Source organism: Zingiber officinale, chromosome 6A (genome assembly GCF_018446385.1).
Source record: "Zingiber officinale cultivar Zhangliang chromosome 6A, Zo_v1.1, whole genome shotgun sequence".
NCBI classification, from domain to species: domain Eukaryota; kingdom Viridiplantae; phylum Streptophyta; class Magnoliopsida; order Zingiberales; family Zingiberaceae; genus Zingiber; species Zingiber officinale.
In genome coordinates this window covers 31914174-31928039 of record NC_055997.1, presented here as the reverse complement: position 1 = coordinate 31928039, position 13866 = coordinate 31914174, and the positions used below count along the sequence as shown (strand labels likewise).

The 13866-nt window shown below is 37.1% G+C and overlaps 1 long non-coding RNA gene across 1 annotated transcript; it reads left to right on the top strand.

Moving 5' to 3' along the window:
- Positions 1–6584: 6584 nt before the first annotated feature.
- LOC121993854 lies at positions 6585–7127 on the top strand. The gene is made up of 3 exons (XR_006115442.1): positions 6585–6643; positions 6821–6945; positions 7094–7127. It is a non-coding gene; the product is annotated as an uncharacterized LOC121993854 (long non-coding RNA).
- The last annotated feature ends 6739 nt before the right edge of the window (positions 7128–13866 follow it).

Genomic DNA, 13866 nt, shown 5'->3' with positions numbered 1-13866 from the left:
AGCAGTGGCTGTGGCTGAAGGTGCCGCTCGTGGAAGGCAGCGGCGGCCGTGACAGGAGGCACCGGAGATCGCTGGAATAGGTGTCGATGCTCGCCAGGAGAGGTGGTGGCAGCCGCGGTAGGTGGTGAATGCTGGAGCTGTGAGCTGTCGGCCACTGGGGACGCTGTTCGAAGAGCGGTGGCTGGCGAAGGTGGTGACGGCGGCTGCACCCGCCGCTATTGGAGGCGGCAGTAGTGGCGGGAAGCGGTGGCAGCTGATGTAGGTGGCGACAGGCGCCGAAAAGAGTGACGGCATCCACTGTAGACCGAGGAGGCAGTGCGAAGAGCGGTGGCGCCAAACGCCGGAGGCAGCTGCGGTCGTGGCGGTAGCGAGGGGTGCCGGCGGACGCTGGAGACATCGGCAGCAGCGGGAGACGGCGTTGGCCGCCGGGGGTGCTGACTGCCGGAGGTGGCTGCCCACTACGGTGTGGCTGATGTCGACACGGGGAAGAGGAAATGATGATGCGCACCTGGCGGCGCTCATCGGAGCAAGGGAAGGAGGGTCACGGTGGATCAACACCTCCCTGTGGCGTGGCGGCGACTGGCGCGAGAGGTAGAAACGGCGGCAACTGGCATAACAGAAAGAGGCGACGGCGCCGACGCCGAAGGAGAGGGGAGGAGGCGTCCTTGAAAAGGCCGTCGTCGGCCATGCATCACTACAAAAAAATAATAATTTAGGGACGAAAGATTGGGATGAAAAATTTTCGTCCCAAAATCGCAACAATTTTGGCAACAAAAACAAAATTTGATCCTAATTAGAAACGAAATCTGCAACAAAATAATTTCGTCACAAATTCCCAACGAACATTATTTTCGTTGCAAAATTCGTCCCAGATTCTGGGATGAATCCAGGATTCGTCCCAAATTCTGGAACGAATCTAGCATTTGTCCCAGATTCTGGGACGAATCCAGGATTTGTTCCAGAATCAAAAATTTTTTAAGAAAAAAATTAAAAAAATGGGCCAAAATTTGGGACGAATCCAGGATTCGTCCCAGATTTTGGGACGAATCCAGGATTTGTCCCAGATTTTGGGACGAATCCAGGATTCGTCCCAGATTTAAGAAAAATAAAAAATAAAAAGACAAATCATTTGGAAGGCCTAAATATGGACTTAACGAACTCATAATTTTATGAAATAAGTTTCTATGGATTTTTAATTTTCTCATGATCTTAAAAATATCCTCATCCATAATTTTAACCTCATATATTTAGTATGGTAATTTTTTAACCCGAATTTGACCTAATTCATAATAAAAAATTCACTGCATTTAATATAGTATGTTAAAATTATGAATGAAGATATTTTTAAGATTACAAAAAAATTAGAAATCTATAGAAACTTGTTTCATAAAATTCCGAGAATGCTAGGTCCATATTTAGGCCTTCCAAATAAATTTTCTTTTAATTTCTATTTTTCTTAAATTTGGGACGAATCCTGGATTCGTCCCAAAATCTGGGACGAATCTTGGATTCATCCCAAAATTTGGGACGAATTTCTGGATTCGTCCTAGATTTTGGGACGAATTCAGAATTCGTCCCAAATTTAAGAAAAATAAAAATTAAAAAATCATTCGGAAGGATAAAATATGGACCTAACGATCTCGGAATTTCATGAAACAAGTTTCTATGGATTCATAATTTTCTCATGATCATAAAAATATCCTAAATCTGAATTTTAACCTAATAAATTAAGTGTGGTGATTTTTTAACATGAATATGACCTAATTCGTAATAAAAATTTACCGCACTCAATGTAATATGTTAAAATTAAAGATGAAGATATTTTTAAGATTATAAGAAAATTAGAAACCCATAGAAACTTATTTCATGAAATTCCGAGATCGTTAGGTCCATATTTAGTGAAACATAGACAGTTTAGTATTAAAAAAAATAAAAAATAAAAGGAAAATCATTCGGAACACTAAATATGTACTTAACGATCTCAGAATTTTATGAAATAAGTTTTTATGGGTTTCTAATTTTCTCAAGATCTTAAAAATATCTTCATTCATAATTTTAACCTCATATATTTAGTGTGGTGATTTTTTAAACCAAATTTAACATAAATCGTAATAAAAAATTAACTGCACTTAATAATATGTTAAAATTACGGATGAAGATATTTTTAAGATGATGAGAAAATTAGGAACCCGAAGAAACTTGTTTCATGAAATTCCGAGATCGTTAGGTCCATATTTAGGCCTTCCGAATGATTTTTCTTTTAATTTTTATTTTTCTTAAATTTGGGACGAATCCTGGATTCGTCCCAAATTTTGGGACGAATTTCTGGATTCGTCCCAGATTTTGGGATGAATTTCTGGATTCATCCCAGATTTTGGGACGAATCCAGGATTCATCCCAGATTTTGGGACGAATCCAGGATTCGTCCCAAATTTAAGAAAAATAAAAATTAAAAGAAAAATCATTCGGAAGGCCTAAATATGGACCTAACGATCTCAGAATTTCATGAAACAAGTTTTTATGGATTCCTAATTTTCTCATGATCATAAAAATATCCTAAATCAGAATTTTAACCTAATTAATTAAGTGTGGTGATTTTTTAACATGAATATGACCTAATTCATAATTAAAAATTCACCGCACTAAAAACAATATGTTAAAATTATGGATGAAGATATTTTTAAGATCATGAGAAAATTAGGAATTCAAAGAAACTTATTTCATAAAATTCCGAGATCGTTAGGTTCATATTTAGGTCTTTCGAATGATTTTTTTTTTTTTTATTTTTCTTAAATTTGGGACGAATCCTGGATTCGTCCCAAAATTTGGGACGAATTTCTGGATTCATCCCAGATTTTGGGACAAATTTCTGGATTCGTCCCAGATTTAGGGACGAATCCAGGATTCGTCCCAAATTTAAGAAAAATAAAAATTAAAAGAAAAATCATTCGGAAGACCTAAATATGGACCTAACGATCTCGGAATTTCATGAAACAAGTTTCTATGGATTCCTAATTTTCTTATGATCATAAAAATATCCTAAATCTGAATTTTAACCTAATAAATTAAGTGTGGTGATTTTTTTAATATGAATATGACCTAATTCATAATTAAAAATAAACCGCACTCAATACAATATGTTAAAATTATGGATGAAGATATTTTTAAAATCATGAGAAAATTAGGAACCCAAAGAAACTTGTTTCATAAAATTTCGAGATCGTTAGCTCTATATTTAGTGAAACATAGATAGTTTAATATTAATTAAGTATGTTAGTGTTTAACGCATGTTTGAATATGTGTTTAAAACTTAAAATATTGATCCATAGATGTCAGAATTTCATGAAACAAAAGTTTATAAGTTTCTAATTTTCCCTTAATCATAAATATATCCTCATCCTTAATTTTTAAAAAATATATTGAGTTTCGTGTGATTTTTACCTGAAATAGGTCAAATTCGGGTTAAAAAATCACCACGCTAAATATATGAGATTAAAATTATGGATGACGATATTTTTAAGATCATGAGAAAATTAGGAACCCGAAGAAACTTGTTTCATGAAATTCCGAGATTGTTAGGTCCATATTTAGTGAAACATAGACAGTTTATTATTAAAAAAATAAAAAATAAAAGGAAAATCATTCGGAAGACCTAAATATGTACTTAACGATCTCAGAATTTTATGAAATAAGTTTTCTGGGTTTCTAATTTTCTCAAGATCTTAAAAATATCTTCATTCATAATTTTAACCTCATATATTTAGTGTGGTGATTTTTTAAACTGAATTTAACATAAATCGTAATAAAATATTAACTGCACTTAATAATATGTTAAAATTACGGATGAAGATATTTTTAAGATGATGAGAAAATTAGGAACCCGAAAAAACTTGTTTCATAAAATTCCGAGATCGTTAGGTCCATATTTAGGCCTTCCGAATGATTTTTCTTTTAATTTTTATTTTTCTTAAATTTGGGACGAATCCTGGATTCGTCCCAAATTTTGGGACGAATTTCTGGATTCGTCCCAGATTTTGGGACGAATTTCTGGATTCATCCCAGATTTTGGGACGAATCCAGGATTCGTCCCAAATTTAAGAAAAATAAAAATTAAAAGAAAAATCATTCGGAAGGCCTAAATATGGACCTAACGATCTCAGAATTTCATGAAACAAGTTTCTATGGATTCCTAATTTTCTCATGATCATAAAAATATCGTCATCCATAATTTTAATCTCATATATTTAGCGTGGTAATTTTTTTAATCCATAATTTTAATGATTCGGAGACATTAAATATGGACTTAGAGATGTCGTATTTTTGTGAAACAAGTTTCTATGGATTTCTAATTTTCTTGTGATCTTAAAAATATTTTCTATTTTAATTTTAATATAATATAATGACTTTGGTGATTTTTTACCTTGGATTAGGTCATATTCGAGTTAAAAAAATCACCACACTCAAAATATAAATTTAAAATTCAGGATTAGGATATTTATATGATCGGTACAAAATTAGGAACCCATAGAAACTTATTTCATGGAATTCCGAGATCGTTAGGTCCATATTTAGGCCTTCCGAATGTTTTTTCTTTTAATTTTTATTTTTCTTAAATTTGGGACGAATCCTGGATTCGTCCCTAAATCTGGGACGAATCTAGAAATTCGTCCCAAAATCTGGGACGAATCCAGGATTCGTCCCAAAATTTGGGACGAATCCAGGATTCGTCCCAAATTTAAGAAAAATAAAAATTAAAAGAAAAATCATTCGGAAGGCCTAAATATGGACCTAACGATCTCAGAATTTCATGAAACAAGTTTCTATGGATTCCTAATTTTCTCATGATCATAAAACTATCCTAAATCAGAATTTTAACCTAATTAATTAAGTGTGGTGATTTTTTAACATGAATATGACCTAATTCATAATAAAAAAATTCACCGCACTCAATACAATATGTTAAAATTATGGATGAAGATATTTTTAAGATCATGAGAAAATTAGGAACCCAAAGAAACTTGTTTCATAAAATTCCGAGATCGTTAGGTCCATATTTAGGTCTTCCGAATGATGTTTCTTTTAATTTTTATTTTTCTTAAATTTGGGACGAATCCTGGATTCGTCCCAAATTTTGGGACGAATCCTGGATTCGTCCCAGATTTTGGGACGAATTTCTAGATTCGTCCCAGATTTAGGGACGAATCCAGGATTCGTCCCAAATTTAAGAAAAATAAAAATTAAAAGAAAAATCATTCGGAAGGCCTAAATATGGACCTAACGATCTCGGAATTCCATGAAATAAGTTTCTATGGGTTCCTAATTTTGTACCGATCATATAAATATCCTAATCCTGAATTTTAACTTTATATTTTGAGTGTGGTGATTTTTTTAACTCGAATATGACCTAATCCAAGGTAAAAAATCACCAAAGTCATTATATTATATTAAAATTAAAATAGAAAATATTTTTAAGATCACAAGAAAATTAGAAATCCATAGAAACTTGTTTCACGAAAATACGACATCTCTAAGTCCATATTTAATGTCTCCGAATCATTTTTCTATTTTTTTAAAAAATTTTTATATTTTGGGACGAAATCTGGAATTCGTCCCAGATTTGGGGACGAATTCCTAGATTCGTCCCAAAAACTGCCCTAAATCTCCTCCCACCCATCTGCCCCTTCACTCATCCCTTCACTGCAACTCTTGCGGCGGCTGATTCCTTCCCGATCGGCTGCGGCACAGGTAACCCTCTCCCTTCTCCCTTCTCCCACATTCCCACATCGTTAGGTTCATGAAATTCCGCGCGTGGCCGCGCGTGGCTGGCGGCAGTTGGCCGCAAGTCGCCGCTGCTAGCACTGATGTTGCAAGATTTGGAATGGTGGAGTACTGATCTGTGAAATTTAGGGCTTCATTCTTGTTTGTTAACAAAGAAAAGCACTACAACCCTTGATCACTTAGATGTCAATGACCAATGATCTGTGAAATAGGGTTTAGGGCTATTTTTTGGATAAAGATTTGTAGTTCTTCTTGTATATAGATGTGCAGTTTAGGGGTGTGGAAGTAATAAAATCTCAACTACACTAGGGCAAAATTTTGATACTAGGGTTTCGAATCCTAAATGTATGGGGAGCTCCAATATACCATAGGTATAAATTTACCTTTGATTTTCTGTGTACTGATCCTCTTTATCATTACAAATACTTGTAGGATAGTTTTTAGATTGGAATTAATTAATGGAGGGACAAATTACAATAGAGTTGACATGTTTTTTTTTCTTTGATACAAAATTTAAAGGGTGCTCATCATTATTATTACTGTTAAAAAAATTTTCTTTTAAAGAAAATAACAGAAGCGGCCCTATTCTATTTTTTATCTCGAAAACATCCTTATCAAAATATTTTATTTTTCATCTAAAAAATGTCAATTCTGATCCACAATTGCTCTAATATAGAGAGTAATTTTGTTTTTTCCAAATTTTGTTCCATTAAAATATTATTATTTCAATTTAATTACAATTGCTTCAACTCTATTAAAATTGTTAGATTAATACTATAATAATTGATAATGTTGTTTGTGCAGGTCTCAATTTGGCGTGATCTCAGTGTAGTTGAAGACAACTGTATTTGTTCACCTCTTTTCGGTATTCGTAAGTTCATTAATATGCATTTAATGATCTGTATATAAAGTTAGCTTTAAATAGTTATTTTATAGTTGATTAATTGCGTTTCTTCTTTTTGATAAGCTGTTCTTTGTTGTTTCGTCTTCAATGATAAGATTTATCTCTTTTAATAATGTTTAACTAAATAGCTGAATTCAGTTAAAATGCAGAATGAGCAAAGTTGGATGTATAACAAGAATTCAGGTATAATGCAGAATGAGGAAGAGGAGGCGGAGGAGGAGGATGATGATAATCACAATGAGGACTTTGATTTTTGATGATGGGTAAGTTTTGTTAGCTTATTTAAAAAAATTTCCCATAATTATGTATGATGATTATTTGTCTCATGTTTACTGTTTTACACATTAATCAATGGCTTGTTAACTTTTCTAATTTTTATTTTAATTAATATTGTCAATTTATTTTTAACAGGGTTGGTAAGGCGAACTAAAGGTCCGAGAAAAAAGTAAGTATTAAGTAACATGTTAAACTTTTAATTTTATTTATTTATTTTTTTTTTAATTGCTTTTAATTTATTGAAATTTGTTACTATTGTATTATTAGTTCAAATTGCAAATTATGATTAGAGTTTACCTAGCAACCAAGTAACCATGATTACTAAAACACTTGTATCACGAAAAAATTAAGTTTAATTAGTTTGTGTTTTCTTCATTTGAGCTATTTTCATATGTTAGGAAATTTTAAGAATATCTTTCATGCTCTCCATGTGTCATGGACATAGAATATTTGTAGCTATTGATTGATATGGTGAAATAGATATTATTATAACAATTTGATGTGCCATTTTTATTAGGTTGTATCATATTTACGATACTTTTACTTAGCTTCAAGATACTTCTTATAATTTTATGACATGGATGGTTCATATCGTTGGTAAATAGGGCATTTATTTGAATGTTTAAGGAATTTCACAGTTATGTCTTGTTTCCAATCTTTCTTGTTGCATGGGCATATCGTATCATATTTATAATCTTTCTTGTTACACATGATCTGGTTTATTTGTTTGTTGTTATGTAGGCAAAAGAGATTTGAGGGAGTGCAAAGCTTTTGTGGCAGACGAAGATGACTTGATGTATTCTTAGTTTATTTACCTCCTTGGATGGATGATGGATTTATATAACATTTGATTGTTGAACTTTATAATATTTTCTAGAAGCTTGAACAAGATAGATCTTGTAAAATTTGTTGAGATCTTTATGTTTGTTGAATTATGAGTTGATCGAGTTCAATTATTACTCCTGTATGTGAAATTAGGATGTGTTGAATGTATATAATATGTTATTTAAATTTGGTGTTTATGTATCTATGGATTGAATTATAGAAAGAAATTTAATTTGGAAAAAAAATTTAATATTAGGGACGAATTTGGCGACGAAAACGATTTGTTCCCACTCTATCGTAATCCTCAATAATTTTGCGACAAATTTATTTTCGTCCCAGAATCTGGGACGAATATGTGGATTCGTCCCAGAATTTGGGACGAATATGTGGATTCGTCCCAGAATTTGGGACGAATTCTGGGATGAATCCACAAAATTCGTCCCAGATTTTGGGACGAATTTTGGGATGAATCCACAAAATTCGTCCCAAAATTCGTCCCAGATTCTGGGAAGAATTTTGGGACGAAAATTTATTTATTAATTAAATTAGTATTTTTGTTCCCAAATTCGTCGCAAATGCTTATGAAAATTATCAACGAATTTGGCTACGAATATTGAAGTCATTGCCAAATTTTGTTGCAAAATACGTTGCCAATTTTGCAACAAATTTATTATTTGTTGCAAAATTAGGGACAAATTTGGCAACAAAAAAAAATTTGTCACCGAATTCGTCCCCAAATTCGTTGCAATATTAGGGACAAACTTAGCAACAAAAAATAATATGACACCGAATTCGTCCCCAAATTTGTTGCAAAAATAGGAACAAATTTGGCAACAAAAAATTATTTCCTCCGAACTGAATTCATCCCCAAATTCGTTGCTAAGTTTGCAACAAAAAATTATTCGTTCCTTTTTTGCGACGAATTTGGGGATGAAAATTTTATTCGTCGCCAATTTTGTCCCCAAATTCGTTGCCGAATTTGCAACAAACCATAATTCGTTCCAAAAGTTGGCATCAAAGATTTTGGGACGAAAATATTTTCGTCCCTGATTTCGTCCCAAAAAATTTTGCAACGAATTTTTTTTTTAAATTCGTCCCAAAATTCGTCCCAAAATGTCTTATTTTTTGTAGTGATGCGGTCGGCGATCTCCGGCGAAGAGTGCGAGAAAGGGAGAATACCTCCTTGGCGGCAGCCAGCAACCCCAATCGTGCCCCCTCTCCATCCAAGATGAACAGTGCTACCTTATAACACAAAACCTAATCACACTAAAAGACCAAAATACCCCTCTGCTTTCCCTTAATTCCTTTCATGCCCCTCACTAAATCCGGATCACAAGCCTCCCCTTCAAGTCTAGTCGAAGGAGGCGTGAGTCCGACTGACTGGACAGTCTATCGCAGAGGCTGAATCACTCTCCATATCGAAGTCAATTCGTCGAACCCCTCGTATAATGCCTCCCGAGTGGTCGCTATAGTAATAGTGTCATATGAGATGGTAATTGTGTCGAGCGGACCAAGTCGATAACCGAACTGATGCTGAGCGAGCGACACAACGTCAAGTGAGTGACGAATAAAATGGTAGTCGACCGAACGACATGTGAGGTGCCGAGTAGACCGAGCGAATGGGCGATGCCAAGTGCGCGCCCACAAAAGTGACAACCAGTCGATCATAAAATGCTAACCGGGCGAACGGGCGGGCGATGTCGAACGGGCGACCGAAAATGTGACTACCAATCGATCATAAGATGCTGACTCGACAATCGAGTAGTGCAGAGTGGGACGGTGCCAAGCGCGCGATCGCGAAGATGCCGACCGGGTGATCAGAAGGATGTCGATCGGGTGGATAGACGTTGGGCGAACTATGCCGAGCGGGCGACTGTGAAAATGTCGGCCACTCGACCATAAGATACTGACTAGACTGTCACGAGAATGTCAAGTGTTTGACCAAGTAATTTAAATGTGGCCGAACAGACGACTGAGCGATACCGATCGGATGACTATGAGAGTGCTGAATGGGCAGCCCAAAGAATGCCGACCGAGCGGTCATCAACTGCCGATCGGATTGCCGTAAAATGCGATCGGGAGACCGAGCGAGAGGAAAATCAGAGTTAGGCAGGCATGGAGCCTGAAAAACTGAGCGGGAGCATAACCCGTGAAATTGACTGCGTAAAGATGAAACTCGTGAGCCGAACGGGAGCATCGCCCGTGAACCAAAATGTAACCCATGTGAGTCGAAGGTGCCTGGAAACCAAGGTCGTGAGCCGAATGGGGGAAATAGATGCTCGCACAGACTGTGCGACCCCGAACAAGAGAGATAGAATATTTGAAAACTGGCCCGAGACCAGTGACGATCACTCAACCCCGAACAGGGGAGATAACATATCTGAAGCTGGCCCGAGACCAGTGACGACCGCTCGACCTCGAATGGGGGAGATAAAATATCTGAAGCTGGTGCGAGACCAGTGACGAACGCTCAACCCTGAACGAGGGAGATAAAATATCTGAAGCTGGCCCGAGACCAGTGACGAACACTCGACCCCGAACGGGGAAGATAAAATATTTGAAGCGGGTCCGGGACCAGTGACGAACGTTCGACCCCAAACGGGGGAGATAAATGCTCTGATAAGCTCAACCCCGAACGGGGAAGATAGAATATCTGAAGCTGGTCCGAGACCAGTGACGAACACTCGACCCCGAACGGGGGAGATAAATGCTCTGATAAGCTCGACCCCGAACGGGGAAGATAGAATATCTAAAGCTGGTCCGAGACCAGTGACGAACGCTCGACTCCGAACGGGGGAGATAAAATATCTGAAGCAGGCCCGAGACCAGTGACGAACGCTCGACCCTGAACAGGGGAGATAAAATATCTGAAGCTGGTCCGGGACCAGTGACGAACGCTCAACCCCGAACGGGGGAGATAAATGCTCTGATAAGCTCGACCCCGAACGGGGAAGATAGATGCTCGCAAAGAGCACTCGATCCTGAATGGGAGAGATAGAAGATATGATGTGCGGATACACGATCGGTGAAGGCTGCTCGACCCCAAATGAGGGAGATGTAATATCTGATAGTGATGACTGCTCGATCTCGAACGAGGGAGATGAAATAACTGAAACTGGTCCGAGACTAGTGGAGATCGTTCGACTCCGAACGGGGGAGAAAGAATATCCGATAAGACGGAGGTTTAACATCGTCGCTCGAAGGTCTTCAGGCAGAGGTTTTTATAGTCGCCGGTTCGACTCTAGAGTTAACGTCGCCGCTCGACGGTCTTCAGGCTGGGGTTTTTATAGTCGTCGGTTCGACTCTAGAGTTTAACGTCACCGCTCGACGGTCTTCAAGCCGGGGTTTTTATAGTCGCCGGTTCGACTTTAGAGTTTAACGTCGCCGCTCGACGGTCTTCAAGCTGGGGTTTTTACAGTCGCCGGTTCGACAATTAAAGGCAGGTATTTCTTCCTTGCCCTCTTTAGTTCTTTGAACTTAGTGTATGATTGCTTTTATTTGATAGATTAGGTTGCTTTACCTTAAATCTATCCGTGTTGTTATCCTGCTTGATACTTATACTTGACCTTTGAGATGATCTATTTATTTCATATACAATCTTAAGCTTTGAAGATCTATACTTTGTTGTATATTCACATGTATAGTATGCATGGTAGGATACGTCTTGTTGACTGAGTTAACATGTTGATTATGCATTTGAAGTTGAGTGTACACATGATTGGTATGTGTTATAGGGGTCATCTGGTTGATTGTCTATTCGCATGTTGCGTGTGTACACATGTTCGGGGTTTGTTATTGGAGGAACCATGTTAATTGTATCTATGTTATGTGTACATGTGTCTGATGTGCACTATTAGAGGAATCATATCGATAATGCTTATTTTGATGATCTTATGTGGCTGGTCTGATTATTGGAGGTTTTTTTTGCTGATTATACCTATATGGTCATGTATATACGTGTCTGGTATGACTATTGGAGGTTTCATGTTGATTATACCTACATTGTAGGGTGTGTACGTGTTTGGTGTTGCTATTTATGGTATTTGATATTTAGCATACACCCGTTAGATTTATCTATACCTATGGATATAGGTGTTAGATGTTTCATTGTACTGGAGGTATTTATGATGGATTGGGGTGCTGCATTTATGATGATGGTGTATCATGATTATTACATCATGCCCATCATTTGCACTGTATGTTGACAATCAAATGTCTCTCTTGTGGTTGAGCGGGTTGTCAGTCATTTATAGCTGTCCATTTGGCCACTGTGAGAGAGTGATAGCTAGGAGTGGAGCTAGTCCTGTCATGCTCACTTGGTCACTCAATGTTATACTCTATCAGCCTCGGCCACTCATGAGTAGTGGTATCTGGAGAGTACAGTAGTCAGAGGCTAAAGATATGAGCAGTCAGGGACCCTGATGCTATGTAGCTAGATAGCTACTTAGCGAACTGTCCGCCTCAGCCGCTTTATAGCGGTATCTGGAGGGTAGTACAGTTGTTACAGACCCAAGCCTCTCGGCCATACATGGGTCATGGTGTCTGGAGAGGTGGCGGGGGTGTCCATGGAGTATGCATGTGCATTTGCATATAATCGATGTGCGGTGCATCTATGGAGATATATTTGCATACATATCTAGTAGAGCTATGTTGCACTTGTTTGAGCTATGATTGTTGCATATGGTTGTCATGTTGCATACATGTCATTTATTATACATGTATATGTTGTTAGTTTTATTGCTCAGGTGTCGCAAGAAGATCTGTTGCTGATTCTCAGTGAGTTTACTAATCATTATATTATACGTGTCAGTTTTAGACTGGGTATGCGCATTTATTATGTTAGTTTCGATCATGATCTTATGTGTTAGAGCCAGATTGGATATGTGTTTTCACTTTGCTAGTTATGTTTAGATGCATTGACTATGTTGATATAACCATGTTCTTATTTCTTTACTGAGACTGTATACTTTGATCTCCATATTTTATATAGACCATGCAATATCTTATCTATTACTCGCTGAGTGACCCACACTTACCACCGTATATGTGTATTGTCTTTTTCCTCATGTAGCAGGTAGATGTTGTGGAGTCGTTTGAAGTATGCCTGTCTGCTAGTCCCACATTACATTAGAAGACGTTTTTTTTTACTTCGCTCTTACTTTTTTTTTTATGCATATATGGTTTTTCTTTGGATTTATATACTTGGCATTGTAATAATGTTGTCGTGGACTTGGTGTTTGGCCTTGTGACTACTTTTGATATTTCTGATGGTTGTTGTGTTAAGCCTAGCCGACTATAGTGTGTCATTTTGGTTTATGAGTTTTTCTATGGTTTTGCGCTGTATTTTTAGTACAGTCATGTGAGCTGTTTATTATACAACTGTGTGGTTGTGATTATTTTGTTCCAGCCGAGTAGGCTATGTATATAGCTGCGTGGTTGTGTACGTTCCAACCGTGTGAGCTGATGAATATAGCTTGTGAGTAGCTTGTGGTTGTATTCATGATTCATATTATCACAGTTATAGAGAAATAAAAGTGCAAATGGGTTGTTAGTCCAAATGACTAAGTAGGTATAAGAAAGATAGTGCATGAACATAATATATCTAGAAGTTCAAAGATATATAGTCTCATAGTGAAATGATCAACAAGCATAGCCGAAATGCCATAATATGTGTCCATATCTAAACTATGTGCATGCCAAGCACATAATAAACGCAAGTGCAAAGGAGGATCTATAATAGTACTGCTCGTATCTACAAGAGCATCATGTATGACATATACCTACTACTAATAAGTAAGTGTCAATGTAAATGCAACAGATATATCTCAATCATATGTAGCATATCATAGACATATGAATACAATAAATCAATAGCATACATAAACACATATTATATGTATATGCACAATATGGTCACTCTCGCCCATCCCTCAGCTACCATGACTCATGTGTAGTCGAGAGGCCAAGACAATGACAACTGTATGACACTACTAACAACCATTACTCTTGAGTGGTGTGAGTGGACAGTTTATAAAGTAGTTTTCTAGCTACATAGCAACGGGGTCTCTGTTACGTACAACTCT